This window comes from Scyliorhinus torazame, chromosome 12 (genome assembly GCF_047496885.1).
Source record: "Scyliorhinus torazame isolate Kashiwa2021f chromosome 12, sScyTor2.1, whole genome shotgun sequence".
NCBI classification, from domain to species: Eukaryota; Metazoa; Chordata; class Chondrichthyes; order Carcharhiniformes; family Scyliorhinidae; genus Scyliorhinus; species Scyliorhinus torazame.
The window spans coordinates 206,629,226-206,651,394 of NC_092718.1; the positions used below are offsets into that span (position 1 = coordinate 206,629,226).

Below are 22,169 nucleotides of genomic sequence, written 5' to 3' on the forward strand. Positions count from 1 at the left end.
ATGGAATTCCACGAATCCTGCTCCGGCATCAACACTTAGTCTCAGGAACAGCGAGTCCAGCCACTGACTTTTCGATCCCCTCCTCTGCATCTCTACAATGGATCCCCCGCCACCCAACTTACCTCTTCCGGGGTCCTTGAGCTCCCCTTCCACCCCACCTTTTATGGGTAAGGCCCCCATTCTCCCAGCCCCTGGCACGAGAAACCTGGCACGTGGGAACCTTGGCACTGCCACCTGACACCCTGGTGCCCAGGTGCCAGCGGAGTGCCAGGGTACCACCCTGCCCTGTTCCTAACCACTCGACAGGGGCCTCAGCTCCCCAGTGAGACCCCCCCAAGGTGCCACCACGACTGGTTCATGACTTTATGAACCAGCATCAAACAGTGCCTGGTTGCGGCCTCTCTTGGGAGGTCAGTGAATCCCAGGCCCCGGATGAATCCAATGAACGCATATTTAAATGGGCCTAAATATGCGCACCTGGGTCTCACCACATGACTTGCCCCACCCTCCATTCATTAGTCAGCCAACACATCCATCCTTGTGATGTATTCCTCCCTACGCCAATTGGAAAGCAAATGACTCATTACCCAATTGTATGATGCTTGTGACATACACAGGTAGGGTTCAGTACAAACAGCACTATTTTTCTCTTGCCATCCATCTGTAAACAGAAGGTGTTTTCAATTAGTTTTTAAGAAACTTTTAAGAATAAGAAAAATTTAAGAATTTTCCCAGCCCCTCAGTTTTGTGTGATCCAATTTTACTTATAATCTCACAGCAAACTCGAGTTAGGATTAATTCAGCAGGTTAGTTTATTTCGCACATTCGAAACTCGCACCAAAAGAAGTGTTAGCAACATCCCACTCTGCATTCACACAGTGAAGGGAGGATAGAGAAAAGGAGGTTTAATATCACAGGGAAAATGAATATTGATCCATGTGAGTTCAGAGTCCCAGATTAGGGTCCAATGAGTAACTCTTTCACTGAGGCAATCAATGGCTGGCTGGAGACTGATGTTGTAAGATTCACTTCTAAAGGTGGTGTTATGTCGCAAGATGAAGTAGGCAGACATAGGCGGCATCAGTTCTGTCGGCAGTGACCGGGGGTAGCAGCATGGTTGGGTGACCTGTACGACTTCCTGCGGTTCAAGAAGATAAAGTATGAGTTAAGGGGCTCAGCAGGGGAGTTTGAGAAAAGGTGGGGGATGTTTGTGACCGTGTTTGAGGAGCTGTTCGTTGTTTGTTGGGAAGAATGTTTCCCCAGGTGTTTATTTGCTGTAACCTACTTTGATACAAGCTTGAATAAAATGCGTTTAGTGAAAAAAAAAGTTCTGTAGGCAGTGATCCAAAGTCTTCCAGTAGAGTCTGGTTAGATAGACCAGTGGTCCAACCTGGACAGAGCCTGTTTCTGTGCGGTCTGCCAGGTGGATGTTAAACAGCAGACTGGCCGCACAGCTCAGAAATGTAATATTAAACTGCTCAAAAGGACAGTGTCTTATAGAGTCATAGAATCATTGAATCATAGAATTTACAGTGCAGAAGGAGGCCATTCACCCCATCTAGTCTGCACCGGCCCTTGGAAAGAGCACCCCACTCAAGCCCACACCTCCACCCCATCCCCGTAACCCAGGAATCCCACCCTACCTTTTTGGACACTAAGAGCAATTTATCATGGCCAACCCACCTGACCTGCATATCTTTGGAATGTGGGAGGAAACCAGAGCACCCGGAGGAAACCCACGCAGACACGGGGAGAACGTGCAGACTCCGCACAGACAGTGACCCAAGCCGGGAATCGAACCTGGGACCCTGGAGCTGTGAAGCAACTGTGCTAACCACTGTGCTACTGTGCTGCCTTGGGTCATGTGACCTTCCTTTTCCACAGTGACTGCAACAATGGATATTTATCCAGCGTCTGGGACTTGGCTTTGTTTTCAGGATTGATAATATCTCAACCATTATGGGTTTTCAAGTTTTTGAAATTAGTGTGTCCCACCCCATGTGGTCTGCTGGAAGCTTCTTGGGTATAATGAGGTGTGACATTCCCGAGACTAGGAAGATAATTTGTTCTCTAGACGGCTGGGGTAATTTCCAGGCAGAGAGTCAGCCATCTTAATTGTCTTTGTTCAGCAGAAAAGTCCAGTTTAAAATTAAGAAATAGTAACAAGGGTAATATTTAAATATATATTTACATGTTTGGGTTTCTGTTCCTTGTCGGGGGAACCCAACAGCCAAAGTCTTTTTTTCCCCCATTTTCAATATTTTTATATCTGGAAAAAAGAAATGTTTAAAGAAAACAGATAAAAAATATATATTTTGTCTCCAGGGTTGCACACAGCAATGCCCCAGAGATTGATTTTCAATTCCTGGCGACTCCAGGCCAATCCTGGAGGGTTGGCAACCCTATGTTATGCTTATGTGACAGAGGGTCTAGGGAGGCTGCATCTTGGAGTCTGTTGGCTGCATGGATTTTAATTTGGATAAATGTAAGGTGATGCATTTTGGTAGATCAAATCAGAGCAGGATCTACTCAGTTAATGGTAGGGAGTTGGGGAGAGTTACAGAACAAAGAGATCTAGGGGTACAGGTTCATAGCTCCTTGGAGGTGGAGTCGCAGGTGGACAGGGTGGTGAAGAAAGCATTCAGCATGCTAGGTTTTATTGGTCAGAATATTGAATACAGGAGTTGGGACATCCTGTTGAAGTTGTACAAGACATTAGTAAGACCACACATGGAGTACTGTGTTCAGTTCTGGTCGCCCTAGTATAGGAAGGATATTGTTAAACTAGAAAGAGCGCAGAAGAGATTTACGGGGATGCTACCAGGTCTTGATGGTCTGAGCTATAAGGAGAGGCTGGGACTTTTTCCCTGGAGCATAGGAGGTCTATAAAATAATGAGGGGCATGAAGTGTTGGGTACTCTGAGACACAGATGAACCAACACGGTTGCGATTGGTACAACGCAGTTTTATTTCTTTTGTAAGGGCCACGAAGAATCCAGCACGAGTTTTAAGGATACAAAGTAATAACATTTATTTACTATAACATATATACATAACAGTAGCAGTAACTTCCCTTGCTACATACTCCTTCCTGCTGGTTCCTGAACTGGCCAGCTTTATTTATACTAGGAGTTTACTAGTGGTTTCTCCGCCCCCCTCATTGGGGAAGCTCATACTCCCACAGGATTGTGGGATAGTCATTAGTCCCCAGCCAATGGTAAGTAGGCAGGTTATAACATCCCTCCCCCCCCAATGTCCAAGGAATCCACCGAAGACCCTGGCGAAGGAGGGCGTCGGACTCGTTTGGCCGCAGGCCGGACACCATTTGCACGCGGCGCTGGATCAGGCGGCATGTAACGAGACGGAGACCGGCGTTTCCGTGACGAACGGCGCAACGGTTGTATATCCACGGCCCGTGGACCCGAGGATTCCCCCTCTGATGCATCCTCTGTCTCCATCTCGGAGTCAGAGTCTGCTGCCTCCGTCTTGTCAGCGTCTCTATCTCCATTCGGTCCCGTAACAACCTGCGCAGGCTTCGAGTGAGGCACCAGTGGAAGATTGTGAGGACTACCTTCCCTTGCCTCTGGTCTCTGCGGCTGTTGAAATGAGCTACGGGGGCGGGGAATCTTTTGAGGGGATGGTCTTCTGGACCGAACGTGGTCTACATGTTTTCGCTGGAGGCGACCCTGGGCTTGCACTTGGTAAGATATAGGGCCCGTTTGGCGAAAGATTACACCAGGAACCCATTGGGCACCGCCAGCAAAATTCCGAACGAACACAGGGTCACCGGGCGCAAACTGCCGAATCGGCCGATGCCGAGAAAATCCCTGTCCCTGCCGTTCTTGTGTGCGGCGTACTTTTGCGCCAATGTCCGGGAAAACCATACTAAGGCGGGTGCGAAGTCTCCGGCCCATTAGGAGTTCTGCGGGAGCTACCCCAGTCACTGCATGGGGGTTGGTCCTGTACGTAAACAAAAAGCGAGCCAGTCTCGTGTCCATTGATCCGGAAGACTGCTTCTTTAGGCCTCTTTTGAATGTCTGCACTGCGCGCTCTGCCAACCCATTTGAAGCCGGGTGGTAAGGAGCAGTGCGGATATGGCGGATGCCGTTCATCTTCGTGAACCTCGCAAACTCCTCACTCGTGAATGGAGTGCCGTTATCCGTGACCAGCACCTCGGGGAGGCCATGCGTACTAAAAGACAACGCATCTTTTCAATTGTTGCGCAGGACGTTGCCCCCTGCATCTTATGTACCTCTAGCCATTTGGACTGGGCGTCAATTAGTAGAAGGAACATGGATCCTTGAAAAGGGCCTGCAAAATCTGCATGCAAGCGTGCTCAAGGCATGCACTTCCATTCCCTGTAGCTCCTGTACTCCTCGCTCTGCGCTCTCTCGGGACAATGCTATTTGAATGGCCTGTTGAAAAGTCAATGTTGGCTCCGCTAACAACTTTCTCTGGGTGGCCGCATTGTTAATACCGCAAACCAAACGGTCGCGTAACATTTCTGACAAGGTCTCACCATAGTCACAGTACTCCGCTATCCTGCGTAGCCTGGATAGAAAATCGGCAAGGGATTCTCCAGGGGTCCTCTCAGCGGTATTAAACCGGTAACGCTGGACTATCGTGGACGGGGTTGGGTTAAAATGTTGCCCCACTATATTCACAAGTTCATCAAACGTTTTGGTGTCCTGCGCAGCTGGGTACGTAAGGCTCCTAATCACCCCAAACGTATGCGGGCCGCAGGCGGTGAGCAATATGACCACCTGGCGCTCGTTTTCGATGATATTGTTTGCCCAGAAATAGTAACGCATCCGTTGTGTGTACTGGTTCCAGCTTTCCAGCGCAGCATCAAAAACATCCAAACGTCCGTACAGAGGCATGGTATAATAGAAAACAACTTCCAACCTGTATCCAACAAAAATCCAGGGAGGTGGCTTCAGCAGTGTAGACAGCTATTCACTTTAACCTTCGTCGCCAGTTTTGTAAGGGCCACGAAGAATCCAACATGAGTTTTAAGGATACAAAGTAATAACATTTATTTACTATAACATATATACATAACAGTAGCAGTAACTTCCCTTGCTACATACTCCTTCCTGCTGGTTCCTGAACTGGCCAGCTTTATTTATACTAGGAGTTTACTAGTGGTTTCTCCGCCCCCCTCATTGGGGAAGCTCATACTCCCACAGGATTGTGGGATAGTCATTAGTCCCCAGCCAATGGTAAGTAGGCAGATTATAACAATTTCTTTTAACTATTTATATAACAAACTCTGGTACTCAGCACATGGTGACTGTCTGTGTGTCTGGGATGGAGGTCCTTGCCCTGAGCCGTCTCCTGCTGGACTGCCCAGGAAGTGTCGTGTTCCTTATTTTGTACTGTGTATGCTCTTGTCTGTGATTGGCTGTCGTGTTGTGTGTGCTAATTGGTCTGTTGATCTGTCCATCATTATGTATGTGTGTATGTGCTGTGATGTTCACTTGAATATCATGACAGGGCATAGATAAGGTAGATAGTCAACTTCTTTTCCCAAAGGTAGAGGAGTCTACAACTAGAGGGCATAGGTTTAAGGTGAGAGCAATATAAGAAGTCTTACAACACCAGGTTAAAGTCCAACAGGTTTGTTTCGATGTCACTAGCTTTCAGAGCTCTGCTCCTTCCTCAGGTGATACAAAAGAGACCAGAGGGGAAATCTCTTCACACAGAGGGTGGGGAGCATCTGGAATGGGCTGCCAGAGGCAGTGGTAGAGGTGGGTACAATTAGACAGTTACATGGGCAGGGTGGGTATAGAGGGATATGGGCCAAATGCGGGCAAGTAGGACTAGCTTAGTGATAGAAATTGGGCGGCGTGGACAAGCTAGGCCGAAGGGCCTGTTTCCATGCTGTAAACAGCCCTGACTCTATGACTTTTTCTTCATTCCAAGCTTTATTCTTATGTTCAACATTTTGCCAATTTGGAATGGAGAACTGGGGCACGATTGAAAGATAAACCAAAACAGTTGCCGCCCTTTTTAACTCGTGCCTTCCAGAGTAAACCTATTCTAAAATTGACATTTCAAAGCAATATCAACAGTTGTTGGTTGGAAATGCTGAATGCTGCTGCTGCACCATTTTGTTCTGGATATGGGATGTGTGCCAGACAAGCAACATGCATTTTTTGTTACTTTCCCTTATGGCATTCTTCCAACAGCAGGAAAACTGAACAGCCCAGAAAATTAAACCTTTGACTTGGAACGGAGAAACGTGTGCAAAATTTAGCGGCCACTTTGGCGTTGCCACGGGCAACCTTAATTCCACCCTGCATCTGGCGTAACAGATTGCGGAGCCACTGCCACCTTGATTAGCAAAAGGCTGGCAATTAAATTTCCAGTGGACATTTTCGACCTCGAGTCATTTGCTTTTATCATTGATAAAGTTACGCACAGTGCAGACAATATCCACATGCTGTTCAATTTGATTTCAGATTAAACTGGAATTCATGTCGCTATCCCAAGCGTACAAAATCACATGAGAGTGGCACACGGCACCTCCTTTGATACTCAAACGATTGTTATAATAATGAATAAGAAATCAATTTGTTCTCTCAATTACAGTTGATATGAACAGGGATTTCCATCAATCACCAAATTCATTGCATCTGGTAAACCTAAATCTCCACATATGAGTTTACTGAGACTGGCCGCCTTGCTTGCAGCCTGTGGGCAGGGAACTGCTTCTGCACCTGGTTCAATATCTCGCCACCGGTTAGGGTCTGGATCCCAATGTTACTGCGCTGGTGGACAGCATGAGGATTCACATCCTTCCCGCTATGAATCCCGATGGGTTTGCGATTTCTGCGTTTGGAGATTGTAATGGGGTAAATGGACGGTAAGAAGAATTTGAAACGTTAAAATCTACGGCATGTAACTATCGGTTTATAGCCCAGGAGGCTCGTGACCAACACGTGGCAAACCGGCGACTCCACGTCATTCATCTGAAATTATTTTCTTATTAAGTCAGCAGAGATGTAAACTTGCCAGGGTTAATGGCTTATTGCCTCTGCTGAAACTTGCAGAGAGAGAAACTTCAGATGCCAATGTTAAACTGTTATAAGGGTCAAACCCCACCTCCCCATGGTGCCATTTCAGAGCCGATACATTGAAAGAGTTTGGGCTCCTTTACAAAACAGTATGTGACAGCCATTTGACAGTGGCACAGTAGCACAGTGATTAGCACTGTCACTTCACAGTGCCAGGGACCCGGGTTCGACTCCCGGCTTGGGTCACTGTGCGGTGTCTGCACGTTCTCCCCCTGTCTGCATGGGTTTCCTCCCGGTGCTCCGGTTTCCTCCCACAGTCCAAAGATGTGCGGGTTAGGAGGGTTGATTACGTTAAATTGCCCTTAGTGTCCAAAAGTTAGTTGGGGTTGCTGGATTATGGGGATAGGGTGGAGGTGTGGGCTTAAGTAAGGTGCTCTTTCAGGGGCTGGTGCAGACTCGATGGGCTGAATGGCCTCCTTCTGCACTGTAAATTCCATGACAAGTCGATGAACTGCCAGGCACTGAAATAATGATCTGAGTCACCTCATAAGCTTGTCGCTGTGTTACTAAAAACATTGTTTACTTGCTCAATAGTCATTCGCTCTGTTACAGTTGACATGACTGCTCTGGTTCCCTTCACATGCAAGATAAAGACTTTGGTCTCAAACGTGCGGAGACTGGAGAGGGCAGAGAATTTGGTTTCTGCTTTGGAATTTGGCATGGAATCTGGAATTGTTGCAATTCCACCCTAGTCGCCCTGATTTCTTGCGTTTTAACACAGGTATGTTATTCTCCTGTACCGATCATTCTCTCACCCCCTACATCAAGGCAGGTTAGTTTTTAAAAATGTATTTACGGGATATGGGCGTCGCTGGCCAGGCCAGCCTTTATTGACCATCTCTGGTTGCCTGCCAGAAGGTGATGGTGAGTTGCCTTCTTGAACCGCTGCAGTCCCTGAGGGGTAAATACCCGCACAGTGCTGTGGTGTGAGGAAGGCATGAGCAAGTGGTTGGGGAGGGGGAGGGGGTGCTTGTGGGGCGTGGGGGGCGTGGGGATTGAATTTAAGAGTTTTCTGGGAAAATTCCACCTTTTAAGTTCTGACAAAAGGAACTTCTATCAGCCGATACTTTGATAGGCCTTGTAGAGGCCTCAGACTGTTTCTACAATATTGTAGTAAGCTATGGAACTAAACCATTGTCTTGAACATAGAACATACAGTGCAGAAGGAGGCCATTCGGCCCATCGAGTACATAGATCCCTGAAAGTTGCCACCCAGGTTGAGAGGGTTGTTAAGAAGGCGTACGGTGTGTTAGCTTTTATTGGCAGAGGGATTGAGTTTCGGAGCCATGAGGTCATGTTGCAGCTGTACAAAACTCTGGTGCGGCCGCATTTGGAGTATTGCGTGCAATTCTGGTCGCTGCATTATAGGAAGGATGTGGAAGCATTGGAAAGGGTGCAGAGGAGATTTACCAGAATGTTGCCTGGTATGGAGGGAAGATCTTATGAGGAAAGGCTGACGGACTTGAGGCTGTTTTCGTTAGAGAGAAGAAGGTTAAGAGGTGATTTAATTTTTCCTCGGATGGTGATGTCTAGCACGAGGGGACATAGCTTTAAATTGAGGGGAGATAGATATAGGACAGATGTCAGAGGTAGGTTCTTTACTCAGAGAGTAGTAAGGGCGTGGAATGCCCTGCCTGCAACAGTAGTGGACTCGCCAACACTAAGAGCATTCAAATGGTCATTGGATAGACATATGGACGATAAGGGAATAGTGTAGATGGGCTTTAGAGTGGTTTCACAGGTCGGTGCAATATCGAGGGCCGAAGGGCCTGTACTGCGCTGTAGTGTTCTATGTTCTATCCCCGTAACCTAATAACCCCTCCTAACCTTTTTGGGCTCTAAGGGCAATTTAGCATGGCCAATCCACCTAACCTGCACGTCTTTGGACTGTGGGAGGAAACCGGAGCACCCGTAGGAAACCCACACAGACACGGGGAGAACGTGTGGACTCCACACAGACAGTTACCCAGCGGGGAATCGAACCTGGGACCCTGGGGCTGTGAGGCCACAGTGCTAGCCACTTGTGCTACCGTGCTGCCCTAATAGAGGGTAACTGGCTCCACTGATGGTTGAAAAGCCTAAAAATAAGGTAATTTCTTGCTTTGACTGTGCTGGCTGTTGGAGCACTGGAGATGGTGGGTGGCTCTGTCTCAGGGTGGATTGGGGTGAGCTGGGATAATTATCACAGCGGGGGGCCCTTGCAGGCACTAGCACCTTGCACCAGTCATTAAAAACAAATACATTTATGAAAAAATGTTCCTCATAAAAAAAAATAAAACAACTAACCCTAGTTACAATATCAAAGAACAAGACAAACAGGCAAAAGTACAAATTAACTTAACCCCAAGGAACTAAACAAAACACCTTAACAATTGACGATGGATAGCTCTTTGAAAAAGGAAATGAATAAATCTTATTATCTTGGGACAATATGAGCATAGTTAGCTGGCTCCTGAGAACGACACTCACACTTGTCCTCCATCCCAGAGAAGAATCCACTCACCCGCGCCATGGTCAGGTGAGTCCTGTGCACCACCCTGACACCCTGTCAGTGCCACTGTGGCACTGCCAGGCTGGCAGGGGCACTGCTGGGGTGCCAGGCTGGCAGTGCCAAGGTGCCCAGGTACCAGGTTGCCCGTGCCAGGGATTGGGCCTGGAGGTGCCCTGTCTGTAAGAGGGGGGGTTCTGGAGGCCGCGGCGGGCAGCCTGAGGAGGGAGTCGAGAGATTAGGGCGGCATTTAAAAATATGCCGGACCTCTTCCTGCACTGAAAAGCTGAGCTCGTCAGTGCAGGAAGTGAGGTAAGTGTGGCTTTGACAGAGAGTTCACGACTGACGGCAGAAAAAAAAAGAGTCCCGTTTGATAGCGGGACAGTTCTCGACACTTCAGGCACTGAAAAATACCCTGCCAAACACGTCCAAGTCTGTTAAATCACGCCCTTTGGGCTTGACCAGGGAGAAACTCCCCAAGGCCCAAAAAATTGCTAAGTGTCAATAGCGGTGTGGATCTCACCCAAAAAGCCAGCGAGAAACATCCCACCAAACACGCCCAAAATCGTGCCTCAGGTTATTTTTGTAAGAACGAGTTCATCGCCAGGTCTTTAATGTGTTCTCAAGTAATCTAGCAAGACTCTCAGTTGTGCAACCAATTGCCTGGAAAGAGGACCCACCAGATTTACAAAGCTCGCAGTTTGGATAATAAATGTGAGCTCGTCAAATTTATTCACGTTTTGCAAACAAATTAAAAAATATGCAGCTGTATTTTAATCTGATATCTGATAAAAGCGGCGATGCTTTGAAACCTCCATTTGGCTCACCTTTAACATTTCCCTGCAATTAATCCTAGATCTGGCATTTTGAAATAATATAAATCACCTGAATTAAAAGAATGAATTTGAATTGTCACTAAGTCATTCATGTTAGTGGAGAGTAACCTCAACACTTGGTGGTGCTTCCCGAGCTGACTCCTATGTTCAAGATAGTGTTTATGAAAAAATAAAAGAGAAATAAAGAAAGATGAATAAATGGCCGTGAGATCTGACAGAATGATTTTAAAATCAAAATTCTGCAATGTAATAGTCAACCTGACCACACTCAATCAATTGCTGTTTTAAAATTCAGTAAAGAAAATGAGTCCCGAAATCATTTATAAAATAGTTTTTACATTCATTATGCTTTTAGAAATATTGGGATGCAATTTGTGGGATGTGGGTTAGGATTATTTTCTTGCTACTTATTTCAATGCACATGGAACTGCAGCACTCGCTGTCGGTTTTGCAATAACAAGGGGTAGAATCTGAATAACTAGCATTGCCTCCAAGGCAGTGTAACAACTTGAAAGCTGCCTACTGCACAGTAAAGCATCTGTAATCCTGCACTTCCTGAAATAAAAGCTGCAGCATCATTCAACTCTCGTGACAGATGGTTACAGCAAATCAAATAAATCCTCAAGAGCTGACAGATTAAACCTCGATATTCAGACAGATTCAAAATGCAAGCTTCTGATCCCTTACACTATCTGGGTCAGATAACTTTAACTCTTTCCAAGTCACAGAGCTGGCAGGTACCTCGCTGTAACCATTAAACCACCAAGGTCCATAGTGCGGGATACCCTCAAGACTGTTAAAAGGAGGACAGGGAATGGGGGTATTAATTCAATGGAATGCCACACACGCTGGGACACTGCACAATGGCCAGCAATGGATTAGTCCACTCCCTTTATAAAGGGGCCACTGAGGCCAACGATAGCACCCTAACCCGCAGCCACACCGACATGAGCTAATTGAATAGAGACCACAAATTGAACTAGCAACATAAAAACATAACAATTAGGAGCAGGTGTAGGCCACATCACCCCTCAATCCTGCTCTGTCATTTATGCCAAAACTGCCCCAACTCCATTTTCTCACCGCATATATATATATATCCTTCAGTATTCAACAATTTGTCATATGAAATGAAATGAAAATAAAATGAGAATCGCTTATTGTCACAAGTAGGCTTCAAATGAAGTTACTGTGAAAAGCCCCTAGTCGCCACATTCCACCGCCTGTTCGGGGAGGCTGGTACGGGAATTGAACTGTGCTGTTGGCCTGCCTTTATCTGCTTTCAAAGCCAGCGATTTAGCCCTGTGCTAAACCAGCCCCATATATTCAACAGCATCCCTCTGAGTTGAGCATTCCAAAGATTCACAATCCTCTGAGTAAAGAAATGTCTCTGCATCTCCGTCCTAAATAGCTAATCCCTTATCCTGAGCCGAGGGCCCCTAGTTCAAGGCTCTCCTGCCAGTGGAAACGTCCTCTCCATATCTACCCTGTCAAAAACTCTAAAGAATGCTATACATTTCAATGAGATCACCTCTCATTCTTCGAAACTTCAGAGAGCATTAGCCCATTCTCCCTGCAGGACAGCCCTTTCATTCCAGAAGAAATCTAGTGAACCTTTGTTGCAGCTCCTCTAAGGCATGAATACATCCCTCTTTAGACCCCGGAGACCAAAACTATACACAGTACACCAGGTGTGGTCTCACCAAAGCTCTATATTATTGATTAAGGCTGCCTTACTCTTGTACCCCAACCCCTCTGCACTAACGATTAACCCGTGCTAGTAAGGTACAGCGTTTAACTAACAGAGCCATCGAATCAGTATAACCCGAAACCGCAAAGGCAGTGGAGATTATTTTCAAAGCAAAAAGAGTAATGTAATTACAATCCAGATTTTACAACACGGTTTGCAAACCTGCTGTCAAGGAGAGGATTATAAAGCACAGCAATGATGAGCTAAGGCCAACACTGCCAGCTGGCCAGATCTCTCACAGAAAGAGTTAATTTCAGAACATTAAGTAGATAGCATAAAGTATAACGGGGTCTGCATCATGCAACCTTAGAAATTAAATGTGAATGTCAAATTCTGTTCACATCACATGGACAGTAATCCTCTGCACTGACCTACATATTTAACTAATGATGTCCCTGTTTACAGAGAAAACCAAATATTGGCTTCAATTAGGATTTGGAAAGATTGGATTTAAATGCAACAAAGTAAAATAACATGTACATTTTTGTTTTACCATACATTAAGTTTATAATTTACATAAACAATAAGGATTGATTGACGGCTGAATTCAAAATTTGTCTCTGATTCTTTGTTTTATTCTTTCGTGGGTCGTAGGCAGCGTAGGCGAGGCCCAGCATTTACACCCCATCCTCAATTGCTCTTGAGAAGGTGTGGTAAACTGCTTTCTTGAACCACTGGAGTCCATGTAAGATAGACACACCCACAGCGCTGCTAAATAGCAAGTTCCAGGAACGTGGCCAACGATCGCAAAGCAATGGCAATGCATTTCCAAATCAGGATGGTGTCTGACTTGGAGGGGGGCTTTCAAGAGGTGCTGTTCCCAGGCGCCTTCTGCCTTTGTTCCTCTAGGTGGTAGAGGTTGTGGAGTTGGAAGGCGCTATCAAAGGAGCCTTGGCGAGTTGCTGCAGTGCATTTTGTATATGGTGCGCACTGCCGCCACTGTGCAATGTGAATTATAAGTGAATGCTGAGCTGCTTTGTCCTGGATGGTATTGAGCTCCTTGTGTGTTGTTGGAGCTGCACTCACCCCAGGCAAGAGAAATGTCACTCTTGTCAAGATGGCGGACAGCCTTTGTGGAGTCAGGAGGTGAGATGCCCGCTGCAGAATGCCCAGGCTCTGACCTGCTCTTGTAGCCGCAGTATTTATATGGATGACCCAGTTCAGTTCCTGATCAATGGCGATCCCAATAGTTGATTTTCTTTTTCTTTTATGTGGTGTGGGCGTCACTGGAAAGGCTGGCATTTGTTGCCCATTCCTGATTGTCCGTGAGCTGAGCTGCTTTCTAGACCGTTTCAGAAGGCAATTAATAGTCAACCACATTGATCTGGATCTGCACTCATAAGTAGGCCAGACAGGGTAAGAACAGCAGATTTGCTTCTCCAAAGGGCATTAGTAAACCACATGAGCTTTTACAACCATCGATAGTTTCATGGGGTGAAATTCTCCGTCGTCAGCGCGATGTCCGCCGACCGGCGCCAAAAACGGCGCAAATCAGTCCGGCATCGCACCACCCCAAAGGTGCGGAATCCTCCGCATCTTGAGCGGCCGAGTCCTAACCTTGAGGGGCTAGGCTCGCGCCGGACTGATTTCCGCCCCACCAGCTGGCGGGAAAGGCCTTTGGTGCCCCGCCAGCTGGAGCGGAAATGACATTGCCGGGCGGCGCATGCGCGGGAGCGTCAGCGGCCGCTCACGGCATCCCCGCACATGCACAGTGGAGGGGGTCTCTTCCGCCTCCGCCATGGTGGAGACCATGGCGAAGGCGGAAGGAAAAGAGTGCCCCCACAGCACAGGCCCGCCTGTGGGGGGCCAGATCTCCCCGCGCCCCCCCCCAGGACCCCGGAGCCTGCCCGCGTCGCCTTGTCTCGCCGGTAAGAGAGGTGGTTTAATCCACGCCGGCGGGTCAGGCATTCTAGCAGCGGGACTTCGGCCCATCCGGGCCGGAGAATCGGCGGGGGGGGCCCGCCAACTGGCGAGCCGCGATTCCCGCCCCCGCCGAATCTCCGGTGCCGGAGAATTTGGCAACCGGCAGGGGCGGGATTAACGCCAGCCCCCGGCGATTCTCCGACCCGGCGGGGGGTCGGAGAATCTCGCCCCTGGCCACCATTACTGAGACTAGCTTTCAATTCCAGATTCATTAATTGAATTTAAATTCCACCGGCTGTCGGGGTGGGATTTTAAATCCATGTCCCCAGAACACTAGCCTGGGCCTCTGTATTGCTGGCTTAATGACACCACCACTACGCCACCATCTCCCCTAACTGGTGTGAATTCAGTGATGGTAAAGCCATTGAGCATCAAGGGGAGATAGTTAGATTCTCTCTTGTTTGAGATGGTTATTGCCTTCATTTGTGTTGCACAAATGTCACTTGTCATTTATCAGCCCAAGCCTGAACTTGGTCCAAGTCTTGCTGCATGATGGCATGGATTTCTTCATTATTTAAGAATTTGAGATCACCGAATGAGAATGGCGAGGCGAGGAAAAACAAGCTACAGGATTCTCCGTCCCGCCAGACCCATTTTGCGGCGCGCCCCTACCGGTAATGGGATCCCCTGTCTCGGCAACCGGCCAATGGGGTTTCCCATTGTGGCCACCCCACGCCTCCGGGAAACCCGCGGCTGCCGGTGAAGTGGAGGATCCCGCCGATGGAGAATCCAGCCCCAACTTGTATTTATACAACAACAGGGTGAATTCCCCCTCTCCCCAGCCACGTGCTTCTCGGTGGCGCACTAATTTTGGCTAATGTGACAATAAGAAATCAAATCAAATTCTGCGTTCCCACCGCTGGCCAATGGGTTTTCCCATTGTAGCCCCCCCATACCGTTGGGAAACCCGCAGGCGGGGGTGTACCGCTGGGGGAACAGAGAATCCCCTCAACGGAGAATCCCTCCCAACGTAGAATTCACCCCAACATCTTTAATATGGTAAAACATCCATAGGTGCTTCAAAGGAGTGTAATCAGAGACTGACACTCAGCCACATTGGAGGCATTAGGACTAAAAGATGGTGGAAGAGGTAGATTTTGAGCTTCCTGGAGGGAAGAGAGGTGAAAAGATTGGAAGGTTTGGAGATGAAGTCCCAGAGCTTAGACGCTAGATGGCAGAGGGAAGAGTGGATTGAATAAGATCACAACCTGAAGTCAAGGCAGCGCATTGGCGTAATGCAATGGAATGGGCAACCCAAGCAGTCAAATACTTTCTTTAGTAACTTACCAGAAATAACCGCCCAGGTCATCAGAAGTTAGTGTGAACCTTTACTGCCCCTGACACTACAGTATACGCACTAGTCACCAGGAAAGTGTTTACAGATGTACACTTAATGAGCCTCGTAATATTAAGATATTATCAAAGTGTTTCAGAATTCAGACTCTGTACCTCCCTCTCTTCCTGTCCCTTTGCTCTGCATTTCCAGTGAAGACTTCAGCTGTGCCTCTATCTCCCTAACCCCCATCTCCACCCACTCCTTCATTACTACTTCCCCCCCCTGAGCATTACAAACTTCTTTGACTTAAATATCTTCTTGGCTATGCTTTTGACTCTCCTAATTCTGCTATTCTCACTTGGCGCCAATCTGACCACTGCGACGCCACTTGGGGATTAACTACGATAAAACAAACACGTAGATGCAAATTCTTGTGAGATTTCCATCTTTGAAAATAGCCTGCAATGCAATACTGGGAATTGGCAATACTTTATGCATGTGGTTTGCTCCACTCTTGTTGTGGGTTTATTGAAACATAGTTTGATTAATATTCTTTCCTTTTCTTGATGGATCTCTTTCTTAGATTTGTAAATTCTTTTCCACCATTTGACCCCCTGGGTGTTGATGTCTCTGCTGCTGAAATGTTGGGCAGACGGCCTGCTCCCAGATCACAGCCAATGTTTCTGAGTAACGATCCACCAGGAGGTGTGAGCGATTTCTCAAGGCATAACTTTCTGCTTTCCCCCTCCCCACTACCCCCACTTGACATGGCCCTGAGGATAAATGGAGCAAAGTGGAAACTAAACCTACATTGTCCCCTATTCCGTTAGCTCTAAAGCTCAGCCCCAGCTCTTCATCCTCAACAAGTATCAATGGCTCTTGACTAAAGGTCAGTTGACTGTTGAATGAGTGTGGCTGGGCCATTGTGTGGGAGAAGGATTGTGCGTAGAACCAGTAGTATTTGACAGAGAGGTTTTATATACAACTGCACAGTCAGACGTTTGATGAGGAGCGAAGTAAATGGTTCTCAAGCTGTGTATTGCCTGACGCTTTTCTCATTACAGAATCATTTTGTCCTAAACACAGTAATTCCTTTGGATGCTGTTGACATGAAGACGAGAGTGAGAGAAAGGAAGAGCAACAGGTTAGGGAAACAAATAAGAATGGTCGAGTTAAATCCTGAATTGAGTGTAAGGGAGAGAAAGCTGGGCCTCAGGGAGCTAAGATAAAGTGGTTAAAATAAATTCATGTTAAAAATCAATAGGGGGAGGTGGACAGATGAAGAAGACATCACACCATGTCTATGAAAATAAAGTGTGAGTTTCAAACACACGGCACTTACAGCGATGCCAGCTTTTCCAATCTTTGTGAATGCCATGTTATTAGATGAATTTCCCCAGTACAGCGTGCGGTGTGCCGAAACACTGCCGGTACATCACTGTACCCCAGCGATCTGAAGAACCGGCTGAAGCTCCAGCTTAGAAATAACTATTTTGCCTTACTTTTCATTTTGGCAGATATAATAAAAATGGATTTGACCTGAATCGGAATTTCCCCGACCCGTTTAAAGAGAACCGTATCCAACGACAGCTCGAAACCCAAGCCGTGATGGGCCATCCTGAGCGCACCCTTTGTACTGTCTGCTACTCTACATGGCGGGGCAGTGCTGGCCAAGTATCCATACGACAACAGGAAGCCAGGTCAGAGTGCGCAATAATAACCTCTGACCTACATGAGTAGCTCAATGGTCTTGTAACCACATCACCCCACCCTCCTCCGCCCTCCCCTCATCACCATCGCAATCATTTCATTAAGGTCTCAGCAGAGCTGACATTTTAACCTGCTGTTCCTGTCATGACCTCTGTCAGCTGGCTGTAGAAATAAGAAACCCTATCTGGGGAGGAAAACAAATGACATCCTTCTTACTCACTGGTGAGGTAATGTGCGTGTAAGGGTGCAGACAGCAGTAACATGGATAGTTCCAACACTTAAGTTCTTAAATTACAAGAAGGCATTCACAGGACATTAACTTGTTTTCACTGAAGAACAAGGAATATGATCCAGATATTTAAAATGCCGAGAAGCAGGAAGGATGTGCTAAGTGGAACAGACTCCCAGAGAAAGCAATGATTGACTAAATCCCTCAAAGTGGAAAGCAATAACTATCTGGTTGGGAAGAGGATTGGAGGCTATAATAATAAGGCTGAGATTACCAAGTTACTCCCCAGGACATCATGACTACTATATCTCTGCCCTAGGTTTTATTTATAAGAGCCCCTGGTGGACTGAGGCACGTATGACACCCGGGGCTTCTTCAATGCCTCCAAGGCAGTATATGGACCCAATACCCTCGGCCTCAAACCGGTGCGCAGTAAGGACGGAACCCACTTGAGAGACAGAGAACACATTGGCCTTCATTTGAAAAAAGACTTCAAGAATCCTTCAAGTGTGATGCAATCAGAGACGAGGACGTGTTGGGGGAAATCCCCCAACTCCCCATCAAAGACGACCTTGGGCTCCCACCAAGCGTGGACAAAACCGAAGTTGGCATCAAAAACGTGAAGAAGGGAAAAGCTGCAGGGGTGGATGGGATTCCAGTGGTGGTTTTAGAACTTGGAGAAGAGATTACATGTCATCTCCATCAGCTGTGGCTAAAATCTGGGACAGAGAAGAAATTCCTGTCAACCTACCAGGTGCCGTTATCACCACCATCTTCACGAAAGGAGACAAAGCGGACTGTGGGAACTACCGAGGAATCTCCGCACTCTCCATCGCAGGGAAGATCGTCGCTCGAATTCTCACCAGCCATCTTCTCCCCGTCTCTGAAGAAATCCTTCTGGAAAGCCAGTGTGGCTCCCGACCAAATCATGGAACAATGGACATGATTTTCACTGCTCGGCTATTTCAAGAGACATGCAGGATCAACATCAACCACTCTACATGGCCTTCATCGATCTAACAAAGGCTTTTGACTCAGTCAATCGAGAACTGCTGTGGAAATCTATGTTCTATGTCAAAGGCCAGATGTCCAGAGAAATGCATCAACATCCTCCGACTCCTCCATGACAAGGTGTCGGCCACAGTCCTCATCGACAGAAATAAGACAGAAGCATTTGAGGTCAATACTGGAGTCAAGCAGGGATGTGTCATCGCTTTTATCCTTTTCTCCATCTTCATCACAACCATCCTTCACCTTGTCAAGATCAATCTTCCCAATGGAGTGGGCATCGTCTATGGGATGGACGGAAAACATTTCATCCTCAACCGGTTTAAATCCAAGGAGAAAACAACAGATAGCTGGTGCAGCTTCAGTATGCGGGTGACATTACCATCTCCACTCTCTCTGAAGAGGATCTCCAAACCATGCTGGACAATTTTGCGGAAGCACACCAAAGAATCAGTCGCAGCCTCAATGTCAAGACGACTCAAGTCCTTGACCAGCCTGCCCCAGGCAAGAGCCAGTCTCTCCCTCCATTCAGATCAATGGAGAAACGCTGCCAAATGTGGAACATTTCCCATACCTGGGGAACCACCTCTCCTCTAGGCTGACATGGATGTGGAGATCCAACATTGTATCTAATCCGCGAGCACCTCCTTTAAATGTCTGAGAACAAGAGTCTTTAACGCCTGTAACATCCGTGCTGACACAAAGATCCTTGTTGTCAAGGCAGTCGCCCTCCCAACTCTTCTTGACGGCTCAGAAACTGGGACTTTGTACAGACGCCACCTCAAGGACCTGGAAAGATGCCATCAATGCTGCCTTATGTGTCTGGCCATGCTGCACTGGAAAGGCAGCATGGTAGCATTGTGGATAGCACAATTGCTTCACAGCTCCAGGGTCCCAGGTTCGATTCCCGGCTTGGGTTATTGTTTATGCGGAGTCTGCACGTTCTCTCCGTGTCTGCGTGGGTTTCCTCCGGGTGCTCCGGTTTCCTCCCACAGTCCAAAGATGTGCAGGTTAGGTGGATAGGCCATGCTAAATTGCCCTTAGTGTCCAAACTTGCCCTTAATGTTGGGTGGGGTTACTGGGTTATGGGGATAGGGTGGAGGTGTTGATCTTGGTCAGGGTGCTCTTTCCAAGAGCCGGTGCAGACTCGATTGGCCGAATGGCCTCCTTCTGCACTGTAAATTCTATGAATTCCCCGCGGCACAGTTTGGACGGTGAAAGCCGGGAGACCCCGCTCCTGGGATCCACCCGGCTCGCAACGCCTTGCATGATTCAACGCAATTACGTGGGACGTTGCAAGGGTAATCCTGTCCACAATGGGCGGTATCACTTTTTAGCAATGCATATTAGAACGAGGCAGTAAGCCTCACTCGAATGTGCAGATTCCCGAGGTTCCGGAGGCTTTGGGATTCAATCCCTTTGTCTCAGAGAGCTCGGGCCGGCACCGTTCCGCACTGGCCCCACAAACGGAGACCAGACAGAATGACGATCGTGGGGCTCTACAAGGGTTTTGGAGGCCCCCAGCTGCATGCCTTTGGGCACCTGATGCCACCTAGGTATCCTTGCCCTGCCACCCTGGCAATGCCACCTGGGTGCCAGCCTGGCACTACCAGCTGGCAGGGGCACAGCCAGGGTGGCAGGTTACGCCATTTAGAAATGGTGTCCTGATCTCTCACTACAATGGGCTATGTGTGGCCTCGGTTGCGCGTTCCCCATTCAGGCTCCTTATTCAAAGTGAGTCGCGTTGAATAGTCATGTGTTCCTCGGCACTGCGAGTTCTGGGAAACACGCGGCTAAATACGCTCGCTCGCGGACTTTGTTCCCTTTTGGGAAGATCACGCCCGGAGTCTTTGCATCAGCTGGGAGGACCGGTGTACTAAAATCAGTGTCCTTGAAGGAACCAAGAGCACCAGCATCTCGGCCGTGATCATCCAAAACCAACTCCACTGGGCCGGCTATGTGCTCAGGATGTCAGAGTCTCGACTGCCAAAGCAAATTTTGGTAGGCCACAAACGAGTCCAAACCGAGTTGATAAAACGAAAGCTTGGTTTATTGTTAAGCAATTATATTTACAATATCCATCAGATCCCAGTCGGGTCTGCTCTGCCGCTTACATATCTAGCCTACTTCATACAGATCTCAAGCATGAATATCGTCAGGCTGCCAGTCCCTTTAGTGGGGGAGCTCATATTCGGGGAGGGTCACTGGGAGACTGATTGCTCCAACCTCATAGGTCTTGTGCGGCTTATAACACAAACCTTCTTTGCCAAGCTCAAGGAAGGCTTCCGAACAAGAGGAGGACAAAGGAAGCACTTTCAAGACACCCTGAAGGCTTCCCTCTAGAAATGCAACATAGACATTAATGCCTGAATGATCCTTGCTCAGAAGAGACCGATTTGGAGGAACCACCTGATTGAAGGGACACAACTCTTCAAGGACACCCGGCAGCAAGAGGAGGCCCGGAAAAGGAACCTGGTAAAGGAATACCAGCGACCTAGAGTCCATGGACCGACCCCACCGCCCGGAATCACCTGCCAAGTGTAAGGTCGAAGATGCGGCTCCAGGATCAGGATCATCAGCCATGAACGAACCCACAGAACCCATGGCCAGTAACACAGTTCCTTCGGTGGACAATCATACTCGTTCGCGAGTGATCGCCGAAGGAGGACTGAGATGACCAAGTTGCTCCTCAGGACATCATGACTACTGTATCTCTGCCTTAGGTTATCTTTATAAGGCTAATTGTTCTCATTATATTACGCCTTACAGTTTTGATTATTGGCATAATCTTTTTTTTCATTCATGGGATTTGGGTGTTGTTGGCTGGGCCAGTGTTAACTGCCCATCCCTAATTTCCCTTGAACTGAATTGTGGGCTAGGCCATTTCAGAAGGCATTTAAGAGCAAACCACATTGCTGTGGGGTCTGGGGTCTCAGACCAGGTAAGGGTGGTAGAATTCCTTCCGTGAAGGACATTATTGAATCAGTGTTTTTTTTTTAAACGACAATCGACAATAGCTTCATAGTCATCATTCGACTTTAATTCCAGATTTTTATTGGATTAAAATTTCATAATCTGCCATGGTGGGATTTGAGCTTGGATCCTCGGGCATTTCTCTGGGTCGCCGAGAATACCAAGAGGCTACCACTTTCCCTAAAATGTGTTTTCTTTAAGCCATCCAAACTATGGATTTCTTAAAGCTTATGGACCAGTGTTGAGTTTACGACCTATCTCATTTTGTTCTCTGGTCTATTCCATGATATCCAGGTGCCATGGAAACTTTTAAAGCTTTCGAGTTTGTGCTTTACTCTTTGATATCCGTGCAACAGATACTTGAACCTGAATGATTTGATCTAGAGTTTGGCCCCAGTTGGAAATTATGAAGCATTTTTGTGATGAGGCATTGGATAAAATAATTATCTGAAAACCTTTCTGGTCATGATAACATTGCAACGATACTTTAAGAGATAACCTTTTATCCTATTCTGTTTATACCTCAACCTTTTAAGAATAGTGTGCAGACCAATGGACTCTCCAGCATTCATACATAGTTGAGGTTGCCCTCTATGGAAGTATGGCAGTTAAGTTGAAGCCATGATTAGTATCGACTGGCCTTTCATCAGACTCTTGTGCGAAGAAACCTCAAGATGACACTGCAAGTCTAACATGACATGAGGTCCTTAAAGGCTGATGGAAGCAGATTCAACAACAATAATTTTCTCAAGGCAATTGGATGAATACTTGAAGGGAAAATGACTGAGGGCTCTGACAAAAAGGTGGAAAATTGAATTAATTGGATAGCTGTTTCAAAGAGAGGCAATGGGCGTCCTTCTCTGCTGTATCGTTCTTTTTATGACATGAGGGTAATGT

General features: G+C 47.4%; 1 long non-coding RNA gene across 1 annotated transcript; it reads right to left on the reverse strand.

Annotated features, from left to right (window-relative positions):
• Window positions 1-806: 806 nt before the first annotated feature.
• LOC140386916 (uncharacterized) lies at window positions 807-16,985 on the reverse strand. Its single transcript, XR_011933710.1, has 3 exons — window positions 16,695-16,985; window positions 2,192-2,269; window positions 807-1,138 (listed from the first exon to the last, which is right to left on the reverse strand). It is a non-coding gene; the product is annotated as an uncharacterized lncRNA (long non-coding RNA).
• Between the last annotated feature and the right edge of the window lie 5,184 nt (window positions 16,986-22,169).